Genomic DNA, 22,945 nt, shown 5'->3' on the forward strand with positions numbered 1-22,945 from the left:
AGACGATGGCAGAATGGAGGAGAGGAGACTTTGAAAGTTGTTAAAGTTTGTCTGAAGCATGCATTGTGTTCACAGCTCTTCTTTTTTACTGTGCTCGAGCAAAATCAATCCCTGCGATTTGTGTGACCGGCAGCCTTCTAACAAGTGCAGCCAGCTGGAAAATAGGTCCACCTTCACCGTCACCCCACACCTGGCCAGCCCAGACACTGCATGCGCGCTTCCTTTGGAAAGCCACATGTACACACACACACACTGGCACAGACACATACAAATACCTTTATAAGCCAGAAAGGGCAACCTTCGGCTTTGTAATCTCAATGTCGATGATGTGGTGGCTCAAAGACTTGTGATTGTCTCAGACAGCACAAAGCCGACCGGAGCCCAATAAGACACAAGCTGAGAATAGCTGGCGACTGTGAAGCTTCTCTTTGAGCAGAATTCAGATGTTCTATTGCTGCCAGGGGAGAAAGGAGGGTAATGTAACAACTTGTAACAAGAATTAATAATCCTCATTTTACATGTCAGTGATGAAAACTCTTATGCACAGCAACAGTGCAGGTCTGGGAAGGCAGCAGCTAATCTTCCTGTGATTTAAAATGATTACTTCCCAGCTGTCACTCTTTTCTTTGGGAAACTGGGATTTCTAAAGTAAAATGCTGATTTTATACACAGAACTGTGGATAATTAACCGAATAATACATTTTAATAAATTAAAAATAATTTTTTTCACATTTGTTAGACTATGTGTTAATATATATATTTTGCCTTTTCGTTGTAACTTTAGAGCTATCTCTTGTATGTTAATGCTCTACCTGTTTAATGTTGCTCTTGCTCTGATTTACAGATGAAGGCCTGCATGGCTGATGAAGCCACTTGTTGAACTTGTATCGTTTTTGTTCACAGAATTCTTCCCACAAAAAAATATTCAGCGACACAGCTGAATTACAAGCTGGCATTTTAGCCTAACAACTAATTAGAAGGCAGAACTGCAGCTGAAACGTTCAGCCAGTTTTCCAAAAGCATTTCGAGGTCAGAAGCAAACAAACACACAATGCATGAACTTGGGGGTTAGTACTATTTTTGACTTTACTACATTACAGCAATGGCATGCCTACGACTCTACTTTCACTTATTATTATCTAACCTCAAACTGAGAAGATGTGCATGCCCAGGTGACTGCATGTTTTGACGTGCATGCGTGACCCAAATATGCACGAGCTGTTAAATACAAAAAGACAGCTCTCCTGGTGCCTCACTGGCTGGCTTTTGTCCATCCAAAGCAAATATTTGTGGTGTAAGCTCTTTGAAATGGAAACAAATGCCATCGATCAGCACCGCCATGCTCCTCCAGAGCCAGTCTAAGAGGCTGCCTTCCTCAAACAGCACACTGACATTACAGGATGACATTGCAGGATGACTTGTGCAAACAATTCCTTTCAGCAGCACAATGAGTGCTTGTGTGGCTTTCCAGCTGGTGGGCTGCTGATGTCTTCTTTTATATTCAATCAGAACATCTTGTGTGATGATGATAATGATGATGATAATGATGATCATTATTGTAATGTTTTTACACCAAATTTGGGGGAAGTTATTTGGTTTCAGGTGTCGGGTACTATGGTTCTGCCGCTTTATCTCTGAGCTGGGTGCACAGGCAGCATCCATCCGACTGCAGCCAGCGGACGGCAATATCTGGCTCACAATATAATGCATCGGCAGTCCCATCAGAGCCCACAATGCAGAACGCTAACCATAACCCCAGCACCTGCCTCCCAAGATGGAACGGTGAGAGGGAGGAGGAGGCCTGAGAGAGAGGAGCAGGGAGAGAGAAACAAACAATTAGGAATCGTGAATCATGCGCTTGTCATCCCCGAGTGCAGCTTGAGGTGACTTTAGTTTCAAATTGTTAAAGTGAGATAAATAACAAATGAAAGACTTTATAAAGAAAATGTGGAATCCTGCCTCTTTCAAGCACATCAAAGAAGACATTTTCTCTTGAGCAGCAGGAGGGTGAAATCACAAGGCAGCCTCAGCTCTCTGGTTCCCTCTTCCCCTAACATTACAGCTTTAATGAAGTCAAACTACAGTGGGGTTTCCAAGGGGGAACTGTGACTGAGACATAATTCATTACTGAAGTAAGTGATATATAGGACGGGATATGTTTATCACTAATGGGAGTTATTTTCTAGGAAAGCTCGAAAGAAATATATGAAAACTATGACGAAATCAAAAGTGCGACTGAACATTTTCATTGGTCGTGGATGTGTAAAACGGTGCTCCGTTTACCTCCTCACGCAACATCGTAACCTTACAACATTGGGTGATTCAGAATGAAGAGCACTATTCAAGAGGAATGCTGCGGTGGCAGGACGGAGGGGAGGTGGATGGGTCCAACAAACAGCCATCTTTCAGCCAGGAGAGCGCTGTTGGTTCCCCGTGTTAAAGGAAAGGTCAACGTTCACTCATTTGTAGCAGAAGAACAACATTAAATTCCACTATGAAGCACACTATCAGCAAACCCAATCCCAATAACAACAAACATCAGAAAATGACATCTCAATATCCAGTACCAGTGCTGGCCTCATCCAGCGTCTCTTTGTGTCTGTGTCTCTGAGCAGGTGTGTCTTAATTCTTCAACATCTCACCCAATCATTTCTGAGAAGAATCACAGCTTGGTGTCTGGCTCATCAGACACCTGGACAAGGCGCTGTCATGCTAGCATCCTGGTTAAGAGCTTATCCATGTGTATGAAAACAGGACATGGTGTTCACATGTGCAACAAAACACGTTTACTGAAGAAACAGATTGTAACGGAGATACTTTGTGTGCATGTAAACAGACTCAATGTCTCCAGTCTGAAGTCACAAACTTCACTGATGACTGAAAGGACTAAGAAGATAATTGCGTAAGGTAATAAATGTGTAAAGTTGTATTATATTAAGTGTTGTGTTTGCTTTTTGCCTCCTTGTCCCACCTGTGCCTGCTATTTTCAGGACAGGTCAACTCGTGCCCCTGTCTCTCCCTCTGGTGTGTACCATCATACGAGCCCGCTGCTCGATTCTCCCCTGAACCATAAGACGGGAGGAGCCGCTGTGCAGAATCTGTGCAGGTGGTCGAGCAAAATTTCAATCATTTCTGAGCTTTTTAATCTTCAAGAGAAAAAAAAAACCTGTGCTGCAGCATTTGGTCACGCTACACCACTTCTTGGTGTAAGAAATTGCTTGCTTCTAAAAACGTTACATGATTTCGAAAATATCTATGCTACACAACTGCCACTGGGAAATATGGTACAACTAGTAGCCTTGCTACATAGCGCCACTACTGACACACTGATTTAAAAACAAAATGGTCCTTTTATTAGAATGCATAGATTCCAGGCTGGGATGGGGAATAATCTCGTTTCAAAAACTGACCACGGTGCACCTATGCAAATTCAAGCCAACCATCAAGATATGTGTTCTGACATCTCCAGGGAGCATGTGTAGCCTAATTTGCAACACGGTGAGGTGACACATGGATGTGAGTGGGGAGGGAGAGCCGTTGTGGCCCGTGGCACACCCCCCTCCCTCTCCCTCCGCTTCTGTCTCTCGTGATCTCTCTCAAGCTCCATCCCCTTTAACTCCTCTCTGCCACCGTCCCCCCTACTCCCCGAGACCCCCTCTGTTTCCTGTCCTTCCTCCTTTCGTGAGTGAGGCAGGAGATGCTGTGAGGAGCACTGAGGATGACGATGTGCTGTTTGAAGCAACGATGAACTTGCATGGGAATGGAAGTGAGAAAAGCAGCTCCACTTATAACGCTTCAGTTCTCTGCCATATGGTTCACTTTAATTAATGAAGGTCACTGACATTTTCTACTGATGCAATACACTCGACTTCACACCAGTAGCAACCTTGAAAAACAGTAAAAAGGAAAAAATAAATAAATCAGCACATGTTGCTTTTGGCTTCCAATATTAGTAATTGCATCATAAAAACTATCGTTACAACAGAAGACACAAATATTCATGCTTATTGAGGTTGATTGCCTAAAAGCCTGTGATTGATCTCCTCTCAGCTATTTGATATCATTTACCACAGCTTTGTTTTCCTCTTTAAAAAAAGAAAGAAAAAAGCATGGACTTGAATGGCAAGACTAGCTGCCTTCTGAACAACCTACACAGCATCTCTCGCCTCTTTCCCAGTTTTTTATCTCACTCCAAATATGGCTTGCAGAGGGCAGCATTCATCACTTGCCACTGGCACGTCCTAATGAAGCCGTCGTTTGTCTGCCTAATGGCACCTGGGCTCCATCTGTCATTGGCAAGCCAGTGCAGAGGCATGCGGCATTCACCTTGCCAGCTCTCCCTCGCTGACAGAGAGGGGGATCACGTCCAACCTTACCCCACGTGTGCGTGTCTGTTTTTGCATGCTGTGAAATTCCTGTGACAACACTACTGTGCAACATGTCCTCTTGCACTCGGCCGGCTGCGTGTTTTAGGCCAGGATAAAGTGTGCCACTGCCTCCGTGCCACAGCTCCCCAATGTGGCTCGGACAGGGAGTGTGACATATGTCCGTGTTGTTGAGAATGTGGAGTGGGCGTGCGTCTTTGCCGTTCGCCAGCTGGAGCTGGACTCAGCAGCCTCTCTTAGGGGAGCACTTCATGGCCTACTACACTGCCATGGCCTGAAGGCTGGTTTGACAACAGTTAACCTTGGATTTATCTAGCAGACTGCCTAGCCCACAAGCACCCCGAAACACACACTCACTCACGCACACACGGGCTCATGAGATTCATGTCACACACTTTAAAGCCCCACTGTACACTCTGACACCCCTGCAGAGACACTTTTTCCACATTGATGTGCCATGCATAAAAGTAGTAGATGTACACACACACACACACCTACAAACAAATGATATCTTCTAACCACATTGAATCATCACATTTTAGGCTTTCAGTATTTACCAACTGAGTCATCCAAAAGAAGTGATCCTGCTTAAGTATTTCTTGAGGAAAAAGCCTCTTTCCCATTCATTCTCCCAGTTTGCCATCACTTAGCCGGGCTTATTTGTGGGCCTTCATGCCATGGCTGGGGGGGGGAAATCCATTACATTACTTTATGATGCTACATCTGTTTAGCCATCCCTGCAAATTAAAGCACCTCCAAGCAGGCTCATCGCTCAGCACACTCAATTAAAATGACTATGGCTCGTGTGCAGATATGCTTCCTAGACCAATGGTTTTGCTTCTAGTTGGCTGGGGTGCAGCAGAGAAGGACTGAGATGAAGTAAAGTAGATACGCGTGGAGAAGAGGGTGTTTGTCACGATAGTAACTGAAGTACCATTCTTTTCTTTCTTTTTTTCTTTGATTGCTGTGCCTGAGCTAAAGCCTGAAGAGCGTGAATGCGTAGCAGCGGCGAGCATGTGAATATGATATATGTATGCGCTTGTATACAGTCCTTCCCTGAAAGCATTATATGCTTGTGGGAGTGTCGGTGTGTGCACCGCTGTGTATGATCACCTTGGAATCGTCTGCATCAAAGAGATGGTCCACTGCCATGCCGCCGGCACTGTGGAGAACCTGATGCATCAGTATGCATGAGGCTGTATGCAAATGACACCAAAAGCAAAAGTAAATTGATGGTATTTCGTTTTCCTCCCGAAATTTCCTTAAAAAAAAAGAATTTTAAAAAAAAGGTGAAAATTCTTATGAATTATTGTTCTGTTCTTGGAGCAACCGGATCTTGATATTTTGACTGGACTTGCTAAATAGGTTTGTGAATAGGTTTGATTGGTTTCACAAGCCTTGGTTATAGCCGCTGGATGTATCATTGGGTCCCACTGTGGCCTGTGGAGGAGAGAGAGAGCAAAGCACAGTGTGTGTTTGCTTCCAATGAGAAAAACAAAAAGCCATGCTCCATGAGCTACATCTCTGCCTCTGTCTCGCTTTCTCCCTCTCTCTTTCACAGACCTCCACCTTATTGAGGCTGACAATGGACAAGGCGAAAAGTAATTATGAGGAAAAATGGTAAAGCTGCCCACGCAATCATCTGTGTCACAGGCCACACAACGAAGCACAGGGCTGGCTTAAATGAGCCTGACAAGCCCAGAGAATATTCATTTTCTCTCCCCTGATTTGATCTCCTCGCACATGTATTATTAAACCCTCTCTCATCAAGGCCACAACATGGAAATAATGAATGGTCTTCAAGATTGGCAATGTGTTTCGGCGTGGTGGGTGGTTGGAGGTAGAGGTCAGACACACAGACCGGCCTCCCGGGTAGCTAACCCCGCAGGAGATGGCCTGAGCCGTCTGATTGGGGTGCTGACCAAAATGAGATGGTAGACGCCCCTCTGCCCTAACAGCGAGCGGCGGGGACACAGCCTGTAATAACCGCCACTTATGTGCCCTCACACAAACACACAAACCAACACAGAATTGTGCTGCACACACCGGAGTCCAAAGAAGTCAGCAGACAGAATTACAGGTTTGCCCTCCTGATTGCAGACCCCTCGGAGTGTGCAGGCTCTGCCGGCTCCATGCAGGTACACAGTCTCATTACACACTGTTCAGGTGCAATCAGCACAACCCTGGGTTTGGATAAGGATCACAGCACATGTACTGTTTCAACAGCGGGAAATATATACTTTGAAAACGGCCCTCACCTTGCTCTCTAGCTTTAATAGAAACCTGGAATATAATCGCCCCCTTCTAACCGAGCATGCTAAGTTTCACAGTGATACACATACCCTTTGTGCTCAAAGATGCTCGCTATAAATTGCAATTCTGTAACGTGTTAGCTGGTGTTGTTACTCAAGGAACTGAATGTCAATATTTAAGGAATCAAAAAGTCGACATTTGTTGTTTATTGTTTGGGAAAGTGGAAGAATGTTAAGAAGAGGACTTACCAATCCTGCAGTCGTTCCCAGGGAGCGTGGTGTGCCACTCATACACTGCAGATGAGAATGATGTGATGTGGAAGCACATTTTTCCACAATATAAGTTATCATTGTGAACATATCAGTGTTGTGGTTTACAGGGCGTCATTCTGAGACAAATGTATTGTGACTGATAGGATGGTACCTCGTGTTAATGTCAGGACGATCCATTTCAATTACGGAAAGCAAACTGCAGCTATATGGTGGGAGATCATAGCATATTTTGACAGCATCATTGTGCAGAGCGATAATGTGTCTCCACGCGTTGGATCTGTCAATTCTCCATGTATCAAACATATCATTCCCCTCCTATCTCAGCTGTCTATCTACACCGCTGTAGTTTACATGAGCATGGAACTTTTCTGGAATGCTGTACACACACACACACACACACACACACACACACACACACACACACACACACACAAATATGAAGCAGATACGGTTTCACCAGAAAACTACATGATGATAAGAGGCTTCCAGAGAAGCGGCGAACATGAGAAGGAACAAAAAGAGAGAATGGTTTCTTTCATCTGCTATCACAACAGATCCCAGCGAGGGGGGGTGTGCTGTAGTGGATGTGGGACAGCTGCAGAGATGGGGAACATGCTGTAGCTCAAATTAATAGCGAGGCTGCCGTTTGAGAGGCTTCATTGAGATTCTCTCTATTTACATTATTGCCATCTCAAAACTTAACTGTTCAGGTTGGAAAAGGAAAAAAACAATCTGAACCTAGTTTATGTGATTTATTTTCTCTGTAAGACAGAAAAAGAAAAAGTCAAATGCGTTCACCATCTGAATATCTCTCTCAGTCCTGACCCTTTACTGTACGACGGGACTAAAAATAATGTTTTTTTTTGTGATGCATTAAAATAAACCATACATTATAATGAATACATACACGCATATATACATATACATATATATAGATATGATGCTGGCCATATTACACTGTTATGAAATGAATGTGTTTCGGAAAATGAATGAAAGAATTATCTGAAGAGAATGTTTCATTCTGTAATGTCTTGGTGTTCCAAACTCTAAACGTGTCTCACCAGAGCTTTAAGCATCACTGCATTTTCACAGTAGATCTATTCACAAGATATTGTGTAGACAACAATGTGCCCCAGTATATTACTGCTTTTGTTCTCTCCTATCATTGTTACATAAAGCGCCTGTGTTCACACAAACAGCCCTCTTTATGTGACATATCAGTCGCTACCTCAGAACAATCTCTTCCTCAGCGTTATCTATCCCCTGGCTTCTTCACAGTCAATAAACCCAGTGATGAGTCTCAGCTCTCTAAAGTAACTCTATCTTTTTACATCTCATATTCATTTCAGCGAGTTACAAGTTAAGCTCATTATTGTCTGAACATATTTTCAACTAGACCTTGAGTGGTTCTATTGCTTCAGTGCCTGTACAGATCAAGAAACTGAGGAAACAGTTGAATTGTATTCGACTCAACATATTACCAGCTGGAATAATGGCATACAAATTTCCATCTAGCCTTATTGAGTTGAACTTTTACACCTCAATAGTTTCATTCGATCCATTTATATCTCCATGGAATCCCCATAGGGGCTTGCACCTTTTCACTTTTTAAAATGCATTCTTAGCAAAGCTGCACATGAGTATTTATCTCTGGGTAAACAGGCCAGAAGCTTTCACTGTTATAAATTGAACTATCCTGACGCAATAGCATAGACTTAACCTTTGGGTGCTGAAATTTTGCAGTAATTCAGAACAGCCCCCTCCATCACTTAATCCTCAAACACTGAGATTTACATTCCCCACTTGGATGCTCGTGCAGACACACATCAAGCTCGTCTCTCTCTAGAATACGCTGTGTGGAACACACACACACACACACACACACACACACACACACACACACACACACACACACACACACACACACACACACAGAGACCACGTGCTGGGCTAACGCGTCCTGGGGATACAGAACATCCGAAGGATAGCGACACTGCTGAGCCCAAACAAAATCAGCAGCCCATTAAATGAGGCGTGACTCAGGAATCGTGCGTAATTTCTGTTGATGGTGTCTCAACGTGTTTTAAAGTCATTTATATAACGACGCCGATGATTCACAGAGGAGGCGAGCAGAAATGGAGCAGAGAAAGAGCATATTGACTCTGTTGAGCACCCCACCAATTTATCCCCAAATGTACAGTGGGGTGGTGAGCAGAAGGTCAGCATCATGATGTCAGCTCTGGAGGTCAGCACTGTGATGCCATGGACCAACAAAGTGGAAGAACACAAGGGTTTCTCTTTTATACAATTAGCTTTACAGCGCACGGCTGTAGAATATTCATCCCCATGCTGCCAACACTATCCGCTAACACTAATACCACATATCACAACCTTCTAAAACAACCTTTTATTAGGAACAACACATGAGTTTAGTTGCATTTACAGGCAAAGCAAAGTGAGAATCATCTGCTTATCCCAATCACGCTCATGTGACACCGTGAAGTGAAAGTGGGAGGACAAATATACAGAGAGCAGCCTCTGCTGTCTCCCTCCTGCGAAGTGAAAATGAGCAATAAAAAGAGAAAGTGAACAACGAGAAAAGGTGTAGAAAAAGGAGAGAGGAAGATGGAGAAAGTTCCCTCAATAAAAGACCCTCGTCAGCTGCTGCAGAGGAAACTTTCTCTGAGCACCAGGTGTCTGTGCTCGGACCACAGGATCACTGAGATGGAGTTTAAGGAATGGCTGGAATAGTCCACCAGCCAGAGATGTCAACTCTTATCAGAGAGGATTAGATGGCAGCACTTCCACTGGAGACACCACATTATCACTTTTCATGCTGTTCACTGGGTGATTTCATTCAAAGTGACTTGCAGTTCCATGCAGGAATATCATTTCAGCACTGGCTGTGGGAATCAGACTCCTAACCATTAACACAATGGGGCCAGTCCTTGCATGGCACTATCCAGAACTCTGACATTGATTTTCAGTCGGCCACTTATTGATGATTATGATAAGTTGCTGAGAACTTGTCAGATGAAATAAAAGGAAGGCTGAGAGGAGAGGAGGGATCCATTAGTTAACAAGGTTTTTACAGGATTGCAGAGGTGTGTCATTGCAATGCCAATCTTTAGGATTTAGTCTCTCACCACTTTCAACTTTAAATGTAGAATTGTACGTAGATGTGGGAAAGAGAAAGAGATCTGAGGTTGCATTGTTGGCAAAAACTCTATAATGTAATGTAGCCATCCCTGGACAAGTAGGGGAAATGCCACATAAATCTGTCTGCAGATTTTGAACAGTGCTCAGGCACTACAGATTAGACAACTATCAGAGACACAGTAGCTGTAACACGTCTATAGAAGGGCACTTTCCACTGGATATATAGCCTCTACTACCACATTATTAGAACATGCACAAAACTATGATTAAGGTCAGTCAACAAATCACTAATGTTCAATATTCGATGTATTTTCAGGTTACTCACACTGCAGTAATGATGCCATGTTGCCTCGAGCAGCCATGTTGTCTGACACCCTCTGACCCGTTACTCATTACCTTCAGTCTACTACCCGCCCTGCTTTTAGATGTCTTACTTTTCTTGTTATTTAAGTCAGAGCTAATGGCTGCCATCCTCCTCCTTAGAGCCTGAGACGCACTAATCAATGCAACTCTGACAAACAACATTACCTGGGACATGCATCACGTTACTAATAGCAGGGGGCCAATAACATGCAGGGGATTAAACATCGGACTACTGCCACGGAGAGGAAACTAAAAGTGTGTATGATCGCAAACACACACACACACACACACAGCACATTAATGTTTACTTTCAGTCTCATAAGATATTCTGATCATAACTAATGACGAAATATGGCATGTTGTGTGAAAAACCAGGCATCTGTTAATTGGCCACTGTACAGTGACAGCTAAAATAAACTGTGATTTAACAGCCCGCCCCCCCGCCCCTCTTCTTAATTATTCCTTCTCAGATTTGAAGGGGTGCGACTGGCTGCGGATAGAAGTAGATGTTAGAAAAGCAAGCAAAAAACGCTGCAGGGCTTGTATCTTTGCAAATGAAGGAAGAAAAAAAGAAAAGTCTCCGGGGAAGTCGACTCACTTTCATTTTGCATCTCTGAAGAATTAGACCAAGTTAAACAGAGCAAAGCCAGCACAATGGCAGCAGAGAGTGATGCCGAGCTGATAATGGATGGCTTTCACCTCGAGGTCATTAAATAATTATCTTGTCATCGGTTTAAGAGCTCATGTTTGAAATAGGACGTTCCGTCAGTCTACAGCTGTTCATAGAGAAAGGCCGAACAATGTGTCTAACACTTTGAACGTGGGGTAAACTATATATGTTTTGTGTCTGTGAAGAAACATAAGGACTTTTAGGATTATAAGGACATTAATTGTTCATACAATTTCTTAATTTTCCTCCTCCTGTGCCCGTTCTGTTTTCCCCCTCTTGCTGGGCTTTACTGGAACAAATCATTAGTAACACATACTGCTGTTTTTCTCTGGGTGAGCCAGGCTAATTTTGACACACTCATTATGCCTTCTCTCTTTCTGTCTCCCTCTCCCTCACACAGGCTTTCTCTCTCTCTTAAGCCCCGACCTCCCCCCTCGCCTCGCTGGTACTCACTGGGCTGTGCAGTACATCACTGTAAAAGCTGCCTCTCTCTCAGGGCAGCCCGGGGTGACAGCCCTGCTGGGCAGGGGTCGAACTACGGTCACAGACCGATCTCTGTACAATGATTGCTAATTCTGAGCCTGATCTGAGGTCTGCTTTTCCCGCCAGGAGAATCTGGCAGCTCCAACAAACTTGCTTGTTTCTACCTTCCATGTTCCCAAATTGGTGCTCTCCCTCTGACTTGATGTCTTGTGTCTTTATGTGACTTCCAATCTTTCCTCTCCCTCCCTGCTCCGTGTCGGAGCAGTGCGGGGCACGCCTGGAGCAGACTGCAGCGCATGGCAGGAGGAGGAAAAGAGGGAGGGAGGGAAGCAGATGCTTGTGACAGTGTGGGGGCAGTAATGAGGGTCCCTACGACGGAGAAACAATCAGTAAGGCCTGAACACAGCCCACTCACGCACACACACGCTGAACAGCGAGGGAGTAATGGGCTGGCAAAGGCCCGGGGCCAGTCTCACTGACACACATGACATGGTGAATAATGAAGAGGGAAACCACCACCATCGCTGTCGACCAATCACTGAGCCAAAACCCAGCCAAAAGTATATCACCCGTTCATTTTGAACCAACACATACCCAGCCTGGCTCAGGTGAAACCGCTCAGTAAGAGGGGGGAGGAGGATTTCTAGCACTCTCAGCTGTTCAGCTGCCAGGACGGCACAAATGACATCCCAGTGTGGTCCCCAAGCCTGCCTCTAATATGCACGCAAAGCCCTTCACAAGCATTACCCCGCCGACGGGAGATACATTTATTGTGGGAGACGTTTCGGTTCGATTGACCAAAGCGAGGGCGCAGAGGAGGGAAAACAAGCGGTACTTGCCGAGTGTGGGGTTCTCGTTTCAAGAAGTGGGGCAGAGGAGAGAGTGCGTGCTGAGGAGAACAAGGTTTGAAAATAGCCTGAGACAAAACACAGACAGCACGGCTGCTTTTATGCACACGCACACAACGCTGCAAAAAATGGCCACGACAATCGGAAAAGGAAACAGGCAATAACAAAGATGCATGCATAAACGGCACACGTCTGCTTGCCCAAACAGCTTTAGAGTCAGTTTCAGCCGAGGAAGATTGATTACAATTGATAATGTCACCACAGGAAGTGGTAAGTCTTTATCTGCCTCCCATTTTAAGGCCTGCAGATTAATCCACTGAGCTGGATTCAGTTAAAATAGCTGTCAAGCTGAGTAAAGACTTACAACGAGGGAGATGTTAAAACAAATGATATACACAAAGACTGGGTTGTGTTGTGGCTGATTCATTTCTTGTTTACTGCATCATCGTGACCTTTGAAAATTCCTCATTATATTAAGTCTGTGCTTTTCAGCTACAATGATTAACATTTGATTTGTTTGTTCAACCTAAAGTAGTAACATGGCTCTTTTCTCTTGTAACAGTACAGATAAACTGTGCTAAAGACAATATCTTGAACCTTTTTCTTGTTGTAATACTTAAAAAGTTGCAGAGACACTAAGCGAGGCTGAGGGAGCACGCTGGCACCACAGGACCACCTAAGGTCTGTGTGTTTGAGCGTGTGTGTCGGCCTGTGACTCATATCAGGGATCTCAAGACTGACAGCCGTCAGTTGGCATTAGGTTTACAGTTACACTGATGTGTTTGACCCTGGTGTTTATCCTAGCCTCTCCCCCGCAGACCTGAACAGACAGTGACACAGTTACAGCCGCATACACAGACTCACAAATACACACGTACACACACAGTCACTACTACACATTTTCCTGTTCCCTGCTTGACGCTTGGGAGACAATTTGAAACGGTGGGACCATGGACGATCAGCCCGCTGCTGTAATTGTGTCCCTTGTCACCCAGCAAATTCATGTCAGCATTGGTCACATGGGATACTAATCTAAATGGCACCAGTGTCCTACTTTGTGTGTGTGTGTGTGTGTGTGTGTGTGTGTGTGTGTGTGTGTGTGTGTGTGAGAGAGAGAGAGAGAGAGACCGAGAGGGAAAACTATGGAAAGCAAAAAAAGGTGTGGTAACTTAGAGAAGCAGAGTGAGAGGCTGCTTGTAAATTGTGTGCAGGGTTGTCACTGGGCTACTTTTCAACAGAGCTGTATTCCAGCTGTGAATATGACAAGTGAACACAAGTCTGGTTCAACTTGTTTCCTTTAGCTTCTGCGAGGTAATAACACATTCTATTTTATCAATGGCCTGGGCATAGACAGACAGTGTCCTGCGACTCACTTTGTTCTTTTTCCTCACCAACGTTTAACAACAGGGCAACACTCATACTTACGTAAGGAAACTGGGCAGCATTGACATTAAAGTATGTCAATGATACAGTTTAATATGAGCAGCTGCTAAGTGGTGGTAAGAAGTAACTGAAACAACAACTTGCACAAAAACTGTGTGAGTAATATGTGTGTTCTCGTGACTTAACTCACACACAAATCACTGTCCTTTTTTTGAACCAGCTAATCGTTAGCTAAACATGCTGCTGCTGTGTACAACAGGCTGTGTATTTATGTTTTTTTCAGTTCAGTCATTAGCTCCTAAATCTTCATTTGGTCAGGCTTGCATGTTTGGATGGTGTGAGCAGCAATCTGTGGGTAAGTTAACAGCAGAAGTCCGTCCTGCCACAGCAGTGCTGAAACTCACCTGCTCATAGCTGGGGCCCAAATTCCCCTTTCTATGTTCCTATAGCTGTCTCCTTTGTACGTGATGATATATTACCAGACGTCTGAACAAGGTCATGAACATTTACATCAAATGAAATATCAGAGCAGAGAGTAGCAAAGAGGAAGAGGCCATACTAAACACACCTTAAATCCGGATGAACCAGTATACCGCCCAGCACTACAACAACTGACAGCATGACCTCAGGTGTTCCCAAAAGTCATCCTCTTCCGGTTTGAGTTGGACGCATGGGAAGGTGCGCCTCAGTATAGCGAGTGGGAGTGGACTGCTTGTTCTCTTTGGAAATAAAAATGTCAGAGGTAATTGCCTTTGAAATGCCTTCACCTGATGAAAGCCATCAGTTGCATCTGATGGACACTGTGGATGGCTTGGCCCCCTGCACAGGAGCATATAGTCCCTATGAGTGCCCTTCAGACGCAATACCGTGTTATTTTGTTGAGAGCCCGTTAATGGTCAAAAATGAATGGCTGAAAGCTATCAAACAGTGCAATTTTCTTTTCTAGCTCAAAAGGCTGAACCGCTTCATGCCAGTGTTCAGATGAGTAACCTCACTATGGAAACTGAACATAGAGAATGACAGGACTGCCCTGTGGGTAGTTATACCTTCTAATTGTGATAGATAGATAGATAGATAGATAGATAGATAGATAGACTTTATTTCAGTCAGAGAGACAAATACATAAAATGACACACAAACAATAAAAGTACATCAGCCTAGCAATGCCTTACAAAGAGACAGCTGTACCAATGTCACCACAGCTGGGACTGGTAGCATGTGCTACTAAACCTTATGTTGGTTAAAACCAATATGATCTCATTTTCAGAGTCATTAAGCCGACAAATGAATTCATACATGAGATTTCTTAAAATAGTTTGGAAAGTATTGACTCATGCAGCCACAAACATTTCACTAGCACTACTCCATCTCGCTCTCTTTAGCAGTATTCTCATGGCATCATTAGAAGCTACTTGAAGTCTCTGTAAGCTCTTTTTTTTGTAGTTTGACCACAAGTGTGCAGTGTAGAGTGGTGAACAATATGCTCAGCACGATACTCAGCTACATACTCGTTCCAACCAGGTTTGATGTTATGGGTCTTATTTGTATGCTTGTAGTAGGGCTTACTGTCTTTATACAGAGCACTTACTATATCATTGTACATGAAGAAGAGATCTCTATGCACCACATCCTTACAGTTAACATCAGTACACATAGCTGCATCTCTAGGTAGATGAATATTACTGAAGGATTGGTCTGTACGAGCAGAATACACTAAGACGTCCTTTTCAGGGAGAGTTGACCAGTCAAGTTTTTCTGTGTTGACACTATTTCCATTTCTAGATAGCGCCAGTAGATGTTCGACATTTATCAACATAGCAAAAGGTATATGATCAGTTGTTGCTGCTCCATAAAGAATGCCCATACATCCCAATGAAGCATGTGCATCAGCTATACTCATACAATGGTCCAGCCATGACGTAGTGTGCCAGGCCTCACTAATGTATAGCTATCTGTAGGCAAAAGCACTTCGCTTGACAATATAAAATGATTGTCTTTACAGACCTGAGCCATGTGCTTGGCAAATACTGAGCTTGTGTCTGAGATATCTGCATTCATATCCCCAATGACATATATACTAGAAGAAGTATTATCTCGAATGAAGGAATTGATGAAGGCAAGCCTATTTAGATATTCATCCTCATTGTGATTGCACTCATAGGGTGAATAGACATTTAGGATAATGAATTCCTTATCATCATGAGTAAACTGTATTGCAATACACCAGTCAACACCAAGCCTGACCACATGTATCAATGAGTCAAGCTTCTTATTCCAGAGAATAGCCACATCCCCTGGTATCCTTCCTCTGACTATTCCCATGCCACGGTCAGTTGTAGACTCCCCAGCACCATGAAAGTTATCATTGAGAGAGTTCAGTTTTTCCAAGTCTTGCTTTGGTAAGAATGTCTCTTGTAAACATAGTATGTCACAATTCTCCAAAAGGTTGTCAACAACCATGCGGCGTGCTTTATCCCCAACGCTCTGGCCCACACGCAGGCCACGACAGTTGTACGACAAAACCCGGATAAACATTTTAGCAAGGCAAGTGAGTGCCCATAGTACCAACAGGCACACGTATCCCCCCACAGCAAGTGCATGGTTAGACCCGATAACTCCCGCCCTGCGGGGCTCAAAATAGTGCCGGACAAATGCCCCTTCTGGCCAGAGCTCCGAAATGTACATTTCATCAAACTCATTGCATTCAGCAGATACTTTGAATGAGCTGAATCTTCTGTGGACAGTGTCGATCTTTTGACAGTTGACCTCACGGCCAAGTTTTTCCTTAAGATACACAGGTAACGTTTCAGCGTCGAGATCTGGTGAGAACCTGGTAGCAAAGACACTCACCAGCTTGGTCTTGACCATTTTGATGCTGCCCACAGCTCTGGTCCACTGTAACACTAAGCACTGTAACAACAGGCTTAACGTTGCGGGGTCTCTTTTTCCGCCCAGGGGCGACAGTACGCGATCCCGACTGAGCAGCAGCGTTCTCTGGAACATGCGTTAACTTCAGCCTTTTTTCACGACATGACTCCATTTTGGGGAGCATGACAAAGATATTGAACAATCGGAACTTCTCGCAGTCGCAGCCCTCTCTTCGTCCAGATCGCAGGGCCCCGCCTCAGCCCCTTCTCCGGCATCAACGTCCGAGGCCTCCGCCAGGGTAGCCCCAAGCCCTGCATTGTCAGAGCCAGTGGTCCCAGCCTTCGCGCGCACAGTGCCTCCGTCCAGCGCCGCTGACGCACCTGTGCCACCGCCCGGAGTCAGGTCAGTGGGACGCTCCAGTGCATACAGTCGGCGATCAATTTCCATAGTGATGGCACGAAAATCTTTGCTTACATCAGCCTGTAGCTGCATTGACTGCTTCATTGAGCAGACCTCAGTGTACAGCTGTTCTATTCTCCCAAGTAAGCTCGAAACGTCCATGTTGGAAAATGTCACCGGAGGCAATTCATCCAGGTAATGAGAGACAAATCTGGGAGTGTTCTCCCCGCACTCATTCAGTACTTTAAGGCAACTCTAAATGTTGTTTATGTCTTTCTGTGCCCCTTTATGGGAAACGTACCGCTGTGTAGTAGGGCAGAGTTTAAACTAAACTTTTTTTCGAGGACTCTATCCACTCGGAGTCAAACGTGTTCGCGGCCAACAGGATGATCTCGTCCTGGCTTAATGTCTTAATTTTCATGGCGAGAAAGTTAAGCAACTCATCCTGAACAATAACTTTGCCGTCAACAGTTTTGTAAATCTCAGGTTTCATTCGAGACCGGTTAAAAGCAGGAGCGACAGAGCCATCTTGCGAAAGAAACAACAATGAGACTAGATTCTGGCAATTACCTGAAAGGGTCAGTGTGACCCTTGCAGAAGCCTGCCTGTATGGTAGAAGTGTTAAAGGGTGTCTGTCAGTGGGCATCAGACATACAGCATTGCCTATTATCAAGTCTATCTAAGTCTGGCACTTGATGAAATGCAGTCAGAGACACAGTTAGATCAAATTCTGATTTGAGATGAATACAAACGGGACTGGTAGATCCAGTGGCCCTTGTTGCTGATGAAGTACCCTCCTGTAAGTGCTGTACAGAGGAGAGTTTTATTCTTTGTAGTCTGCTTTGAGTGGTTTAGCTCCCTACTGGTGATGCTACCTATCAGCCTTCACTGTTGGGAGACAAGAGAGAGAAAGGAGGGAGACAGGGTGAGTGCCATAAGAACAACAGACCGACGAACCAAGAGCAAAGCAAGTCACCTTTGCTCTTTGATCCATGCACATCTAAATTGTAATGTGTACTCACTGATGCAATTGAGTGCAGAGGACGCTGTCTGCCAATGACAAATTACTTCTATTTGTGTGGCCTTTCAAAAACCAAAGCATCAAGTTATTGTCCTGAACAATGTGTATTTGCTGTCACACAGTGATAACAAACGTTTAAAAGAAAAGATAAGTTCTCCTTCTTTCCTAGGGTGTCAGATCAAAAGCACTGGGGTAAGAAATATGATGAAAGAGACATGTACGGTTGAAAGACCAGCGCAGAAAGAAATATCAAATATGCGAAAGAAAACGTGCGCCCAAACTGCTCTTACTCAAGACATGTTCCTGACCAAAAACCCTGAAGTTCAGGCGAGGCGTTCAAGGCATTGATCGGGTGATTTGTATGTGTTGCTGCTGCTGCTGGAATGTGTGGAATGTGTTGATGGATGTGTCTGTGGCTGGGCTCTCAGCCTGTGAGGGCCAGGGCTGGGAACGCTCTGACAGCCTCAAGGTTACCCGCCTGGCACCAAAACAGATGGATGCCCCTCATCGTAACTGTCTGTAATGTGTTCAACTCAATCATTTTCTCCCTCTCCATACAACATATCTCTCATTCGCTCACCGAAGCATTTTGCAGAAAGTGTGAGAGGAGTTCCAGAGACAGCAGAAGAAGGCATGATTTTGTTTGTGCCTACCTACACCTAGAGCTTCCCAATAAACCCACTGCCTTTTATTTGTTAAACTCTTTTACAAAAATGAAATGTAAAGGGATGATTTTTTCATGGGGAGTTCAGTGCTGCACTCATTGGATGGTTACCGCTGATAACGCTTTCCTGACACACGCCGCTTCTCTTTCAGGTAGACTCTGTCAGCTCCGTCAGCACTGCTGCCGTTGTTTGAACTGTTCGTGTCGTTAGCACTGTTAGCTACTAGCCACTGGCTCAGCCATCGCCATGTTGAGAGCTAAAGGTAATCCCTCAATCATAGATGTATAATACATTTCAAATGCAGCACCCTTCATGAGAGCAGACTTGTTGACCAGAAAACCAAAACAATAAAGAGTTCGTGTGGCTTTAAGAAATCTACCAAGAAATAATTCTGCATTAAAAGCAATGGCTCAGAAATATATGAAAATAATAATAAATTACCCCAAAATATAGAGAACTGCACATTTCGTCAGCACACCGACTCATTGAGGAGTAAAATCTCGCACACTTCTCCTCCATCCTTTTAACCGTTTTACATTCGCTTTTCTTCTGGCCCTGGGGCATTTAGGCTCCACAGCACTGCGTATATCCAATTATACCGCGGCTCTGAGCACGGCGGTGACACATCGATTGACACAAGCGACATCCACTCTTATCACAGTGACATGATGCACTGCTGGGCAAGCATCATTAGCCTGATCAGCCAATAGCGGGGCAGCTCGTTAGACCCCCAAGGGCTGGACATGCAGCTCCAGTTCTAATACAGATATCATAAGACAAGGAAGAGGAGTGATAAAGTGATGGGGGAGGAAGAGATATTATAAACCTCAGAGGGACAACTTTACGTGTGTGCCCTCTTGCGTATGTATGTGTTTCGGGCAATTCTACTGCGTTGATGTTGGGCAATTACCCTTTTCCTCCAGCCACAGCTACACAATAACAGGAGCCGTTTCCTCAGCAAAGCTCCATCATCCAAAACGTGTTCTTTAGTGAGGATACTGCAGGCAGCTGTGAAGTAGCTGTTAAAAAGCCACCTGATCATGTGACGCCTCAGTCATTTCAAGCAGACATATTCGCCTCAACTACTACAACAAAGATAGTGAGATCATTCTAAAGTGTGCTTTTGGGATAGCTGGTGCCCTGAGGACAATTCATTCTCTGTGGAAATATTTTGGCCCATTTCTAATCTACCTGTGGTATTTATAGACAAATGTTCTCATATTTCAATGCTCCACTTACTGTATAAGTCCCATTTCGCCAAAAGGTACTTTCACGCACTGAATGGAAACTTTTATGAGCCTCTGAGAGAAGAAAATCAAGGAAAAGGAAAACATTTCACATCCATTGTGATCTTAAGTTGCCACCACTACATCAGTGCCTAGCTGAAACTATGCCAGGCTCCATGGTTTGCGGAGAGCACCTCGTAGCCAGCTAACCCCTGCTCAACACCTGTTGGACAGCTTGAGCTACTTCATCCCATTTACAGACACAGCAGGTTGAATTATTCAACGCTCCAATGAAAACTCCTTCAGTATTCAGGAGGTCTACAGCAACGTGTGCATGTTTTTGTGTCTTGCTTCTCATTATTTTGTTTATTCTAAAACCTTCACTCCTCATTGACGTCATTTCAAAGTGGATAGCGCCATTGTGTGGCTATGTTTTTATTTCCACCTCTGGATCTAATGCTGTTGAGTACACACATCAGTCAATAGAGGGAAAATGCTGTTATTATGTTATTATTGCTGATTTTCTACTGAGTAGAACATTGTGGACCAGAGGAAACACAGCTTGTTCCTCAACCCCGGACCTCTTTTGTCCTTTTTCTTTCCCTCCTCGCTCCTCTCCCCAACGAGCGGAAGAAGAAATGACTACGAGGCGAATGCCATGATTATTTTATTTTATGTAGTGAAGAAAGCAATGCCGCTGCTGTGTCATTTATGTAAGCAGTTAGCCAGATATGGTTACAGCCCTCTGAGCATGCCTTGGAAAGTGAATTAAGGACATTGGGTTGAGCAGTACCAGAGGGTTGGTAGGGATCAATACACTGGCAGAGAAATTCATCACTAAATCTATCTAAGCAATTACTGATGTCAGCATCCAACTGACGAACAGTGTTCCGTTGCCTGTCTTCAGCCTCCCTCTCCACTTTCTGTTTGTTTACCATGTTCCTGACTGTGGAACAATGCAGCGACCTTTGCAAAGATAATTCTATTACGTAAGTTGAGTAATTGCTCTGGATGTGGAAGAGGAGTGTCCGCTGCTCTTCTTGCTTGGCCCACAGCTCCCATGTCCTTGGATTTAAATGAAAATACGCGGTATTCATAGAATCTGACAGGGAGAGGTCTGCTCAGAAAACAGAGAGGAAGAGGAGAGGGAGAGGAGGAGAAAAGACTGAGAGAAAAAAGGGGGGGATGGATACGAGACGACAGGGAGATGGAGATGAGCATGACAAAAGCAGTGAGCCAGAACCAAGCAGGATGAAAATGCTATAAAAAGAGTTCATCCCCACAAACCCCCTTTTTTTAAGCAGTGCTGAGCACAATATGTACCTCCAGATTGTCCAAGTGGCTTTGAAATGGTGCAAAGTCCCTTTGTGTCTTGTTCCCATAAGTAAAGGTGTGCAGAGACAAAGTGCAGGCTGCAGGGGTACACAGGAATAAATGAAAGCTGTGTAGATAGTTCTTGCCTGCTGAGGCTTTATGTTTTTTCTTCTCCTCTGCCACCTAGAGCCCTGATGGCTACAATGGAGAAGTGCAGAGAGGGCACGCAGGCTCGGCGCTAACAATCGCACAGATGAAACTGCGAGAGGCTTCACTTGCAGAAATGTTCACTTTACTTTGTTTAAGTTTCTTCATTTGGACAATGGGTAGAGACGGAGTCAGAGAAGCAGACAATTACTGATATTTGCTGCCAGCTATCAGAGAGGGAGAGACTGAGAGAAACAGAGGGAGAAGCTCCACTCCCACATTGTTAATTAAAAACTCTCTCTCAGCGCTGTGCTCACTGAATAAAAGAGAGTCCCACAGTCATACAAAACATACAAGGCACAGACTGTGCTCACCATTTTCATTTCTATCCAGCTACAATCCAGAAACAAAACTGTTGGCAATATGATCGTATTGTACTACTCAGGATTTTGCATTGTTTAGGATACACAATATTCTCTCTATGATCCATAACTATAGAAATTGGATGGGCCGTGTGTTTGTAGTGGAGGATAGATAAAGAGACTGAGAGAAGTACGAGAGGAAAATAACAGGAAAGCTGATTTTCATGCATCTCATTTCCTCACAGCACGGAGGGACAGTGTGCGGTCCTGCTTATGGATTTACTGCCACCTGGTGGTGTGTGACTGCACTGCTGAGCTCATGAAACCTCTGTCGTCAGAGTCAGCATCAGAACATTGATTCAATGCAACAGAAAACTAGACCCCTTATCTTGGGCGCGCATATTAACTCCTGTGAAACAAACTGGCCGTTCTTTACCTCTTTATCCTTTTTGCTTCTCTTTATTATTTATTATTACTTCTAGCACAGGAAATGAAAAGAAATAGCTTGAAAAACAGAGAGAAAATCAACTACAAAAATCCCATTTAGGGCAACAGCGCTCAGATAAGGATGCTATTATACGCTTGGACAGTCCAGTCGATATTAGTGAACATCTCTCTCCAGAGCCAGCAACAGGAGAACTAAGACTTTTAAACCTGCACTGTCATGAGATGAATATTGTTACTATCCCAATCTCTTATGTTTCAAGAAGAAATATATCTGTCGGAAATCAATGAAATCTCTCTCCATGTCATCACCAGGAGATGAAGTAATGAGGGCTTCTGATTAACCCATAAACACACAGCTCACATCACGAGGTGAGAATTGGAGTCAATTATTGGCCCTGCGTGGACACCATAGCATCAGACCATCTTTTGCAGATAGAAAACAAAGAAGAGACAAAAAAATAAAGAGCAAAAAAAAAGGAAATTGGGATTTGAGAGGTATGGAGTCCAACACAGTGTCACATCAGAAAGGTCTGGATGATTAGGGGATGCCAGCTCTCACGGAGAGCAGCTATCCTAACAGCCTCCACCACCTCATTAGTCTGGCCCAGCAGCAGTATGCCCCGACTATTAACCGCTAAATGAAAGACCGCCAACCGTGATTACTGAGGGGAAGTCCACTG

At 44.3% G+C, this 22,945-nt stretch overlaps 1 protein-coding gene across 1 annotated transcript in view; it reads right to left on the reverse strand.

Moving 5' to 3' along the window:
- Nucleotides 1–22,945, reverse strand: part of nrxn3b (neurexin 3b) — a 262,834-nt gene that overhangs the window by 126,584 nt on the left and 113,305 nt on the right. The window lies entirely within an intron of this gene.

The sequence above is a fragment of the Anarhichas minor genome, unplaced genomic scaffold, assembly GCF_050575085.1.
Source record: "Anarhichas minor isolate MPS153535 unplaced genomic scaffold, ASM5057508v1 ptg000136l, whole genome shotgun sequence".
NCBI classification, from domain to species: Eukaryota; Metazoa; Chordata; class Actinopteri; order Perciformes; family Anarhichadidae; genus Anarhichas; species Anarhichas minor.